Raw genomic sequence first — 13,124 nt, forward strand, 5'->3', positions numbered from 1 at the left:
TCCTCTTAAGTGAGCAATAATCTTCATCTTCATCTTTCTTACAAATGTCTCCATGTCTGAGTCTGACGCACATTAACAAACGTTATTTTTCGCGCTGGCTACCTTCTGATTACCACGGGCGCAATGAAGTTACATCTGCACCTTGAACGCATCACAGGGAGGAGGACTAGAAAAGGTGCTGAAGGTGTATCCTGTTCGTAGGATGTCATTAGTTTGTGATTACTGAGCGAGTATGTGCATGCCGTCGCTGGAAACGATGCGGGGCTTATTTAAAAGGAACTCATTCAACAGAAATACGCACTAACATGCCTGTGAGACTCAACTGCGTTCCGGACCTTTAACCCCTGCCAGCCCGTGGTTTAAAAGCGCTCCTACCTCTGCCCAGTTTCACCAGTTTAATCCCTGTTGGCTTTTCAAATTAAGAGTTTGGCTAATAAAACACGTACTCCACTGTGGTTTAGTAAACTGTACTGGTGGTTTACGGAGACTCTGGAAACCACACGACTCTTCAAATAGACGTCACAGGGGTACAAGATGTAGCATCATACGCGAGAATTTACTGTTAGGGATGCGTCTGTACTACACTAACTACACGTTTGCTCGTTAGTACTGCTATTAGAACAAAAGTATCTGGATACATCCTCATCCGCTAAAAACCCACATTGTAATATTAATAATAAGACTTTACTTGTTGAGTTATTTAAACGTGGATTTAATTGGGCCATCTTAAGTATCAGAGGTAAAAGTCGCCTATTTTATTCATATAAATAAAATTTTTTTTTCTCATATTAAACCCACGCATGAAGTATTTCACTTTCAGAGGATCGATATTCTGACTGACACTGAGTGTTGACTGGACAGATGGGATCGATAGCTTTTAATTATTAAAACCTCTGGATTTCTAAGCCAGGCTTCGCGGTGGGTTTTCGGCTGTGGACCTTGGAGCGCAGCGGGGCGGGGTCTCTGTCAAACCTGTTGTGCGTCTCTCCGCGCGGACTGTGCGGATCCGGGTGTCTGCTGGGGTCTTTTGGAAGTTTCTCGGGCTACTCGGACGCCGGGAGGACGGCACAGCAGCCTGGCGAGCTCAGGTGAGTCGGACCCGGACCTCATCGCCCCCCTTGTCACGGCTCTGAGTTGTCCCGCTGCTGTAGGAAGGAAAAGGCGTGAGAGTCAGGCGTGTCTGCCCGACACACGCCAGACTCCATTCAGGAATGTAGTAGTTTTAGATGTTGCCGGTTTTCCGTTAGGCTGTTTATCTGAGGGAGGCAGCTGCCGATGGCTTTAGAACCGGGAGGAGATGCTCTTTGACTCCGCTCAGAAACATTGATATTATGACCAGCACCAGGTTATGTCCCCCGGGTTTAATTTACAGAGCCGTAAATACAGAGCGGCTCAGACTCTGGACTGGGAGTTTAAAAGTGGACAATCCCTTCAGGGAGTCTGGCCGGCGGTCTGACTGAAGCCGGTTTAACAGCAGGAGTGATAAATGTGGTGCTGGGTTCAGTTTGTAAGTCTGCCTCCTCACTGAGTGCTTCTGTGTGTGTCCGTGTCGGCCGTTTCCAGCCTGGCACGGCACGGCACGGCACGGCCGCAGCAGCCACTGAATAGCTGGCATTCCAACACACACAGACACACACACTCTCACACTCTGTGCTGCTGTTATGGCTGGAGCGAGTTTAGAAGTCACCTTTGCAGACTTGCATAAGGGAAGTGAGCATCACGCGACACTCTGAGAACATAAACAAAAAACAATACAACCCCCCCCCCCTCCCTCCCTCCCCGTCCTCCCCCTCTCCTCCCCCTCTCCTCCTCCTACACAAACACACAGAAAGTTGCTGGACCTGCTCTTTGTTCCAGTTTAAATTAATGTGGTCAGTATTTCTAGGGAAACTGGGCAGGGCCGCTGATATTTTCTGTTTGGGCCCTCGGGGCCCCTTAAGCTCCTGGATACCACATGACTCCAGGCTGATGCAGATCTGCTGGTCCTGATTCAGTTTTTAAAGTTGCACTGTGTTACCCTTCCACAGATCCTGCTCAGGCTTTAACTGCTGCTTTGTTGGTGTATCAGACTTCCTGTCTGTGGTTGCAGCATGTTGGCTCCTGCTGAATGTAGCCTATAGAATAGTAAAGTTGTTGGGACTCCTTCCAGAGGCAGAAGTGGCGCTCTGGTTTAGTTTGCAGTGACAATCCGGTTGATGGTGCTGAAGGAGATTATCGGTCTGAGTCTGTGGTTTGCTGAAAAAGTGCGAAAAAGAGCAGAATGCTCCTTTATTATTTTGTGATGTTTAGGAACAGCTGAACCTTTTTTTTGTTCAAACTCTTGATGTTCTGCATGAAGGTTTGAATTACTGAACACAATACATGGAACACTGGGGAAAATGGTTTGTTTAGATACTTAAAGTTCATGCTTTTAAAGACAGAAAGAAACTGTGTTTAAATCTGGATTCCAGTGCTCAGCTAACTTGCTTCAGTTTACCCACTCCTCTTCCAGACATCTTGCTATCTTGGGAATGTTTCCAGTCACTTAAGCTCATCAGCCACTTTATTAGGTACACCTGTTCAACTGCTTGTTAGCACAAATATCTAATGAGGCAACCACATGGCAGCAGCTCATTGCATTTAGGCATGTAGACATGGTCAAGCTGACCTACTCATCAGAATGAGGAAGAACAGTGATGGTTGTTGGTGCCAGAGGGTCTGTCCGAGTATTTCAGAAAATGATCATCTGCTGGGATTTTCCCAAACATGCATCTCCAGGGTTTACAGAGAATGGTCTGTAAAAGGGAAAATACCCTGTGAGCTGCAGCTCTCTGGGTTAAAATGATGTGTTGACAAGCTGCTTTGAGGCGATAAGAAAGCAACATTTACTTAAATAACCACCCATTGCTGCCAAGGTATGCAGAAGAGCATCTCTGAACGGCCAACACATTGAACCTTGAAGCAGGGTTACAGCAGCAGAAGACCGAAAACTGAGGCTGCAGTTCCCGCGGGCTCACCAAAACTGGGCAGGAGAAGACTGGAAAGACATTGTCTGGTCAGTCTCAATTTCTGCTGCATCATTCACATGATAGGGACAGACTTTAAACAGCATGACAGCATGAATCCATCCTGCTTTGTGAACAGTTCAGGCTGCTGCTGGTGAAATGGTGTGGAGCATATTTTCTTTGGACACTTTGTGCACCTTAGTACCAACTGAGCGTCTTTTAACCATCACAGCCTGCCTTAATATTTTTACTGAGCATGTCCACACCTTTCTGACCTCAGTGTACCCATCCTCTGATGACAGCTGCCAGTTTTAATGGTCACCAGGACATGAAAGCTGCAGGTGAAATATGAAAGAATCTGCCTAAAAGGTTTTCCTCAACATTAAGTTTTAAAAACCTTCTTTTTCCTCTCAGAAGATTTACTCGTACCTCCATCTGTGCTGCTTTTCGTTTGAACACCACGTCTTTCTTATAATTCTGGTTGAAATGATTTTGTGTTTGGATTTCTGACTGTACGCACTTCAGGTTTCTTTTATACAAAACCTCGTTCTTTTAGAGAAAAACAGAAAAAAAATCACAGAGACTGAAAAAAATCCAAACATGAATTTTGATTATTGATTAAATTATTTCAGTTTAACTCACAAGCAAAGCCGTGTTATTCCTCCAGCTCCTTTTTATTGAAAAGTACAGGAGCTGCCCACATGCTGCATAAGTAAGACAATAAGATTATAATAGAACAACAAAATGCATCAAATACATAAAAACTGTCCAAATGAAAAAATATCATAACTAATGTTTAATAACCTTGATAATTCACAGTAAAGGTGATTCACACGTAGATGGAACAAATGGAAACTGATGAAAATCAATTAACAGATTTAAAATAGAGGCGGTGTGGTCAAAGTTTATTGAAAACAAAATGAAGGTTTCGCTGCTGGCAGTGAGGAGCAGCTCTAATGCATGACTTTGTTTCTTTGTGCAATCATTAGATTTCTGCAGCAGCCTGACAGTCACAGTTCAGGGCCGCACTGATAAAAATGTTAAATTGTAGATTTTCTGAATGGACTCTGGTTTAAAGAGACAACCTGAAGACTCCTTTACCCGATTTAACCCAGAAACCCGAATGAAGCTCACCCACTGACCACCCTGGCATGTGATCGGCTTGAGGCAGTGACATCATGCTCCTCCTCCTCATCCTCCTTTTCCTCCTCATCATCAGTGAGATGAAGATTACTTAACCGAAATGCCCATTTGACTAATCTGAAGGGTTTAGTCTGAGTCCAGCTTCAGAGTCAGATTACTGTCAAATCCACACACACATGCACGCACGCACGCACGCACGCACGCACGCGCACACACACACACACACACACACACACACACACACACACACACACACACACACACACACACACACACACACACAGGGTTAATGTGCTTTAATCTGCAGTTTTAGTCCAACTGGGCTCGCACCAGTAACACCAGCACAGAGTGCTCTACTTTCCTGAAAGTCACCATCGTGTTTCCTCGTTTCCTGCTGCAGAGGATTTGATGCAGTGTTAGCAGATGAGCTGATCTGATCAGCTAATTGATTAATCAGCAAATACAAATAGAGTGAGGTCTTTTTAAACGGGGCAGAATCTGCAGAATCAGTGACAACATCACTTCACAGATGTGAGAAATATGTGATTATTTTAGTCCTGTGTGTGATCACTGTGAAGACCACTTTGGTTGCTGGTGTTAATGTGCCATTTCTATATTTCTATATGCTCTGGTTGTACAATGTACTTTACTACTGCGCTGAATGTGTTTGTGGAGGTGCGAAGGCATAAATAACAGATAGAAAAAGTGTTCACGATGATGTGAGAGAAAGATCAGAATAAATAAATGTTAACGAGGAAGCTTCTTTCGGCTGCTCCCTTATTCACAGCGTGTCTGATTTGGCAGTTTTTACACCGGATGCCCTCCCTAACACAACCCGAAAGAGTTTTGTTTTTTCGAACCGGGGATCTTTTGCTTGTTAGGCGAATATGTAAACTAATATTAGTCATCATATTTAGGAAACAAGTTGGAGACGGTGGAGATGGGGGGGGAATCCTAATACAGGGGAAGAGGATTGTTAAATGTTCTGGTTCTCCACCCCCCGCCCTGTGCTCCGAGTGCTGTGGAGAGACTCTGAGCGAGGATCTGCTTCTAACATCTGAACTCAGTTTATAAAGGTTTATAAAGTAACAACAAGATAATTGGGGTTAAAATTTTACTCTCATAGTATTTTATGTTTGCTTTACATTGCATTACCACCCCCTCTATAAATAAAAGCCCACACTGACTCACAAGAGGAAGTGACATTTTCTCAATGAGCCTGTGGAAAGATCATCAGGCGCTCCTGCAGCTGCCTTTGTCTCTCACAATCTTTTACTGGGTCATGTGATACTTTATAGTCCCAAAGATGTGAGTCGTGACCGAGCTCAAACAGCTGGATGTCCTCCCTCACACTCACCTCCTTATTTTCACTTATTAGTATAAAATTAAAGTTCAATAAGTTGAGGAGATCCAACATAAAAGGAAACATTTCAGAAAATTTAGTAACTGCACAATGTTTGTTAAGTTAGTGAATAATCATGTTCAGTCATCCTAATGACAATTATTACATTAAGATAAGTTTGACTGAAGCCATGTGGAGGCAGAAGACATCCAAGCAGGTTCTATTTTTCTCTCATAATCTACTGATTGTTCAGAAAACGTCAAGTGACATCTCAATGAGAGCGACGGAGCACATTTTTTTCTCTTTCTTCTTTTGTGTTTAGAAATGACTCACAATACTTATCAGTAATAAAACTGCTTCCAGATAATTTCCCGTCCATCTGCTAATCGAGTAATCGGGTCAGGTGTGGACTGCTCGCTGGTTTCTGGGGAAATAATCCTACTGACATGTGCGAAGGGGGCCAACGGGGGCCCCGCTGACAACTCCTTCCCCTCAGGAGGGGAATTATTATCTTCAGCCCTGCAGATAATGTGATAAAGACTTTTGTAATGATTTATATAACTCTGTGTCCTAAAGATAAATGACAGTTTGGGAAACATGAGAAACACAAAAAAGACAAAATAAAGAAAATACATTTGAGTTGAAATTTGTTTCGTAAATACTAAAAGTGTTCGCCCGCTTTGCTGTCAGTCTCGAGGAGCTGAGCTGAAGAAACAGCAACAGTGTGTGCGCTTCACTGTTTGTGTGTCTGATTAGCTGTCAGTTTCTAATACAATCTGTGTGACCATCTGTTTTACTCCACTGTACACACTGGGTGTGTGTGTGTGCTCCTGGGAATTGTTATCACATGTTCCATGTATGCACACACGCCTGCACAGGTGCTGTTATGTGTCTGCAGGTTCTTTTAAAGATAATTGGAATTAATTTAAGATCTAATATCTGCAGAAGGTTCAGTGAGCGAGGCTGCTCTCCAGATCTGGATGATGTTTGGGAACGCGATCACTTCAGATCAGTTAAGTCTGGTTTAAAAATAGGTAGAAAAGTTTGGTGTGTTTGTCGGTGACACTTCTCTGACACATTATGGGTGCAGTGAACCAGAAAGAGTGAGAACATACACTGGGCTATATCTTTGCTCTGATAAGGAGCAGCTGTACTCACCAGCACACAGCTGAAACAGTCATCAAGCTGTGTGCCGGCTGTGTGCCCCGTCATGATTGGCTAATATGTTGTAAAGCAGATTGGGTTTTTGAGAGGCGGCGGGGCAACCGCCATCACTCCATCACTGGCGTTGGGCAGTTTTCCCATGAATTTCTACTCAAGAGTCTCCTGAGTGGCGACTCGCCCGCACGCTCGCTGCTGTGTCAGCTGTAATCTTGCTTAGCACAGCTACCAGTGAGCCGCATCTTCCCACAGAAAGCTTCCCCCGATCACCGCTCGATGTATCTCTGCTTGTCTAAGTGTCTAAAAGTCTCCAGGTTTCATTTGTTTCCTCCGAGCGAGGAGCTTCGCGAACCAACTGAAAGTCGTCCCGCTCGTTTCTCAAACCGCCCTCCTCCGTGCTGTCTGCAGCAGCTCCTCGTGATCTTCACTCAGACCTCCTTACTTCTTTATCGACTTTATTTATAACGTTGTAGTCTTAAAAGTTAAAATATAAAGTAAACTGTGAGCATTTTTGTGGATGAGCAGCAGAGTAATGACTGCTGTAGCTGCTCTTGGCATGGTTTTCAGTTCTTCTCAGTTTTGTCACCTGAAGCTCTTTATTAGCGCTTATCTTGAACAAACATGAGCAACAGAAACAGCAACAGTGAAATAACCGGAGATTAGCTTCAGCGCTCAGAATATTAAAAAGAGGAGTCTCCTTCAGAGCCATATTTTCCAGCAAAGACCCCGAGACGAACCAGCAGAGCCGCACGTATCAGGCCGTAGATTGATCAGCTGATCAAAGGAGAATGACTGTTTACGTGTTTGAATCGAGAACTTCTTAAACATGCTGACGTGAAGCGAAGTGTTTTCATGGTTTGGACTTTTGCTGACGTCACACGCTGCTCTGTGAAACTGAGCCGAGCTGTTCTCTGATGTTTTATGCACCGAACGATTAATCGATCTGTGGCCCGAATGATGTTTGCTGCTTTTCACACATAAAATCTGATTAGAACATAGTTTGACTCATAAAAACAAGAAATACAGAGAAAATCTGACTTTATGTTTTATCAATTTATGTTTCTGAATTCTTAATAAAATCAAATCTCCAAACATAAATTCCCCCAAACGGACCCCAGAATCCACCTGGAACCAGAATCAGACCCTCTGAGCAGAAAACGGCACTGCTGGTTTGGGTGAACTGACCCTTTAATGTTATTAATCCTGTAGGACAACCACTGGCTGCAGAACATCAGAGGATCTTGTGTGTGTGTGTGTTTCATGTGTTCCTGCAGATGAAAGAGTTGCTGGTTTGATTCCTCAGGGACTCTCAGCCAGCGGCTGGCTGCTACTGATTTGAACCACAATGACGCACACACCAATCCTCAGGAGGTTGTGTGTCTGCGTGTGCGTGCGTGTGTGTTTCTCCTGATCCAGGTTCCATCATGTTTTTCTTTTGTTTTGGTTGCATTCTTCTGAGCAGCTTCACTTCAAGAGTACGAGTTTTCTTGGCGGAAGTTGTCTCACTCCCCGTGTTTTCTTTGGACACTGTGGCAGCCAGCTATCCCAGAATGCATTTCACACTCCCCCAGCGGCTGAATGGAGGTGCTTCGTTTTTCCCTCCAGGGACTGCCGGTCAATCAGCGAGGACTCCAGCAGCTGCAGAGCTGAATTCAGAGCCTCAACTTTTACACTGAGGATTAATCAGATTGATCCAGTAAATCGAATCAGAGCGGACTGATATTCTGTAAATAGACACAACCTCAGAGCATGAGCCAGAGTCAGTGTACTACAGGTGCAGTGTGACAGGTACTAAGTGGCGGTGGTGGGGTACCCGGGTGTGACGTCAGCACAGGGGAAGCTTGAGATCAGCAAAGCCACAGCGTTTAGAAGAAGCTGTCACTCAGTGCGTTTTTATTTTTTTCTATTGTCCAAACACTGTATATAAAAGATGGACACAAACCCCATGACATCACCTCGTTTCTGGATGGACTTTGCTTTGAAACCTGGGTGGATAAAGCCAGCCAGAATCATTGGTTGACATCTATAATGCTGCTGGGTCAAACAGTAAACATCATTTAAATGACTGTTTGTAAACTATCACAATATCTATTCAAATGTAACTGATTACAGGCCAACTGATACAGAATATTTAGGATAAGGACCCAAATGCAGGACTCACGAACACAAAGGCTGATTCTGTGATGCACTGAGTCTTCTTCAGTCACCTTTGTCACTCAGCTTGTGTTAATAGACCTCTCTGCTGAATCACACGTGTTATTAATCTCTGGCTTTGTTCCACTGCTTGTCTTCTATCCCGTCTTCCTTCTCTCACCTCAACCAATCGCAGCAGATGGCCCCGCCCCTCCCTGAGCCTGGTTCTGCTGGAGGTTTCTTCCTGTTAAAAGGGAGTTTTTCCTTCCCACTGTCGCCAAAGTGCTGCTCATAGGGGGTCATATGATTGTTGGGTTTTTCTCTGTATGTATTATTGCAGGGTCTACCTTACAGTATAAAGCGCCTTGAGGCGACTGTTGTTGTGATTTGGCGCTGTATACATAAAATTGAAATTGAACTGAATTAAAGTAAAAGAGGCAGCTTTATTGCAATGTAGCAAAATTACTCAATACAGAAACCAACAACTGAAATGAGGAACTGAGATGCTGGGAAACTATAAACTGGAGAGCTAGAAACTAGGAGCGTGGATGATGAGGACCACGCAGGAAACACTCAGGACGTGGGGATGCCGAGACAACGGGCAGAGGAAAACACACGAGGGACTAACGAGGGAGGTAGAAACCCAGCTGGGAGAGATCAAACATAACGAGACGGGGAATACACTAACACAGGACGTGAGACTGTCAAAGTAAAACAGGAAACACGAGACAAACACAAAGACACGGACTTGACACTGAGACAAGGAGACACAAAAACATGAAACACAGGGAGACACATAGACAGAAGCCTAAAGACTATAAACTATAACATGAGCACAAAACCATGAAGAGAAACGAAACCACCACCAACAACAAATCAAAGAATATGAACTCAAACCAGAAAGAACCAGAACTGATATTTGGTCATGTAAAAATATGTATTGGCCAGTTTTTGTTACCTTTTTTGCATTTCAACACACAAAGCACAAATATTTCCCTAACATCATCTTTTTATCCTTAGTTTTCACATGATGTCAGAGCCACTGGGACATGCCCACCTGGAGCACTGCAGTCCTTTGCCCTCCAGCCATCCTTTGAACATCTTCGAGTTTAACTTGCCAGATAGCTCCTGTGCAGTCGGGTGCACTAATCAGCGTTTATTTACAGCTGCCAGCAGGGCAGAGTTTGTGGAGTATGGCACCAACACCTCCCTCCACAGCAGCCCCGGCTGTCAGTGGTGGCTCATTTAAACCGTAGGAATGATTTACCCGACACTGGAAGAATACTCGGTTGACTTCACTGTTATGATGCGACATTAATGTGACAAATTTATACTACTGGAACTTCTCTGTCCAAGTCAGCAAAACACAAGTGTGGTAGTTAATTTAAGCTAGCTATGTAGCACTTATGTTTGTCGTAACCACACACAAGTTCGTGTTCTTCATCTCCCACACGGCCGTCTTACCTACCCATCCACAAAGAAAATGCATGTAGCTGTCTGTACTTTGAAAGCTTTCATCCTTGCAGTGGTGTGAGGTGAGCAAAGATACACGTAGATGACACTGAGCTGAAGCTCTGGGGGACACATCACCACTTTCAGAAATTTAAATAAAACCACTGGTTTTGGAACAAGTCCCCAAAATGTGTAGTTTCTCTTCACATCTTAGTTTTCGATCGATGGATGTGTGGATAGATGATCCAAGTCAGCGGTCCCCAACCCCCGGGCCACAGACCGGTACCGGTCCATGAGTTGTTTGGTACCGGGCCGCGATAGTTGAGGCTCAGGTGTGAAATTTATGGTTTTCAGGGATTTTATTGTTATTTTTTTAATCGTTTTTATCATTTACTCGGTTTCCCTGGGTCTTTTCCCGTGTGTTATGAATAAATCTTCTTTTTTTTGGTACTGTACTGGTTTTATTTTGTTGTATTTACCCGCGACTCCTTAAAGGCCAGTCTGTGAAAATATTGTCGGACATAAACCGGTCTGTAGCGCAAAAAAGGTTGAGGACCGCTGATCCAGGTAATCTTGCCTTGAGACAGGTGAAAAAAAACCAATAGTACTCCGACTGTCCACTATCTGCCCTCATGATGGAGTAATGTTTGGCCCGCCAGGGTAGCGAGTTGGTCATGTGACTAAACAAAATATGAATGATCACATTAAGTCATGGACTGCTTGGATCTACTAGTTGTTGTGCTGTTGCCTTCTGTTGAACAAACTGTGTGATGTCATCATTTTATATCATCGATGGGAGTTTCTCCCATCTCTTCTTTACTGTTTTAGATTTTCATTTATTAAATATACAGGCCAATATATGGCTAAAACGGACCAATATATTGGCCCTCCCAGTAAGGCTCTAATGAAGGCACATCTTTCCCCAGCACTGCAGACATCCTGTCAGACAGGCAGAGGTCCTCTTTAATGGGGATTCCCAGGAGCCCAAAGGTGGGGGTTCTCTTCAAAGACCTCCTTGGTCTTTGTGGTGTTTCAGAACCAGGTTATTGTTGAACACTGTGTGTTTTCAGGTTCTGATTCTCCTCCGTAAATGCAGCTTCATTGCAGTCTGATGAGCCTGAAGGCTGTCATATCACCCGCAAACCTAACAATAGGTTTGAAGTGTGGCTGGGCTAGCAGCCATGCGTGAAGAGTGCATGAAAGTGGGGGCTCATCACACAACCATGGAGGGATCCCAGCGCTCAGGGTGGAGGATGTGCACTCGCCCAGTTGGAGAGTCTGGAGGCAGCTGATGAGGGAGCGGAGCGTGCCGAACAGCTTCTCCTGTGTGACTGTATTAACACCAAGCTGTAGTTAAAGAAGAGCATCCTTATGTTGGTGCTGTGTCTGTAAAGGCCTGCAGGGAAAACGCACTCACCTGCTGCTAGACAAATTGGTGTTGGTGTCTGTCAGCTGGCACAGTCAGAGCGAGCATTTTTAACAATATATCTGTTAAAGTTTTGATAAACAAGGCAGTCCACTGCAGAACGTGGTCAGCTGTCACGGTATTCCTGTGGTTTCGTGCCGGTTTACTCTGACACAGCGGAGATAAAATCACTCATTTTTTAATGCAGAGCTTGTTCATCCAAATGTCATCTTAGCTTGCTACTGTGGGTGTTTATAGCTTACCAGCACAGACAGGCACAGCTGTATGGGAATGCATCCTAATGAGGGTTTACTAGTGTTTTACACTGCTGACTTATGAGTGATTCCTTTAACCAACTAGTATTTTGGGCGATAACTTGTGAGGGCACCAATGTTCCCTTGCTGTGACGTCCCTAAAACTCACCTGAAGGTATTTTACTGCAATCAAAATCTGAACTATTGTGTCCAACTCTTTTATCAAAAACATGATGAAGATTTTTCACTTCATTTTCTGGACTTCACGGCTTTTCCTTCAGGATTATCTCATGTGTGCCCTCTAAGAAATCTGAGAGAGTGCGAGTTACTGGTTATATTAGAGATTCTCTGGCTTAGACTGCAGTCTGCTTCTGAAGTCATTTAATGGACAGACTGAGGATAATCTCCACCTGCTGTGAGAACCAATGAAGTCAAATTCACACAAAGATGGTGGAAGAAAACACGCTTTAATTCATGTTTTTGAGATTTTCATGAAATTTGGTTACAGCTTGTTCTACATTTGGACAAAAGCCTGCTAATGTAAAATAACTCAGTTAATTAAGTTCTTATTAAGTGACTTACTGAGCAAAACTGCAGAAGTTTTAGACGTATAAAAGACATAGAAGGATGTTCCCGCTGATTCATGTTTTTACCGGTTTTTGATGTTTTATTGAAGTTCTCAATCGATTAATCCTGCAGAGAATCTTTGGATAAGCCAGAAATTAAAAATAGTTACTTCTGCAGTGAACCATAGCAGACTTTAGCATTCTGAAATGGTTCATAAGTGGGCCGTGTGCAGTCTGCTGTAGCAGGTGTGTTTGATGTTTTTTGTGGCGGCTTGAACCTGAACTGACAGACCTGATAAGACGGAGGAAGAGGAGGGCGGGGTGCATTGTGGTGTTTGGGGGTTGGAGGGTGACCAGAGGACGAGTTGAAACAAACAAGAACTCACAAAGACGAGTAAAGGGGGGTTCTGGGTGGGTGTTTGGGGGTCTATTGTTGATCCCAGATTAGGGTGGGGCCTCCACACCGATTATACACACACACGCATGCACCGTAGAGTGGAGTATGAATGAAGTGTCCTTGATCGCACCAACTGCTGAGCCCCCCCCCCCCCCGTCCTATTCCTCAAACTCACCCAACCCTCCCCCACCCACCCTCCCATTCTCCCCCGTATGTGTGTGTGTGTGAAATCACACACACACTAACTGTGTGTGTAGCTGGAGGTGATATTAATAATCCATAAAGAA

This window comes from Astatotilapia calliptera, chromosome 20 (genome assembly GCF_964374335.1).
Source record: "Astatotilapia calliptera chromosome 20, fAstCal68.1, whole genome shotgun sequence".
NCBI classification, from domain to species: domain Eukaryota; kingdom Metazoa; phylum Chordata; class Actinopteri; order Cichliformes; family Cichlidae; genus Astatotilapia; species Astatotilapia calliptera.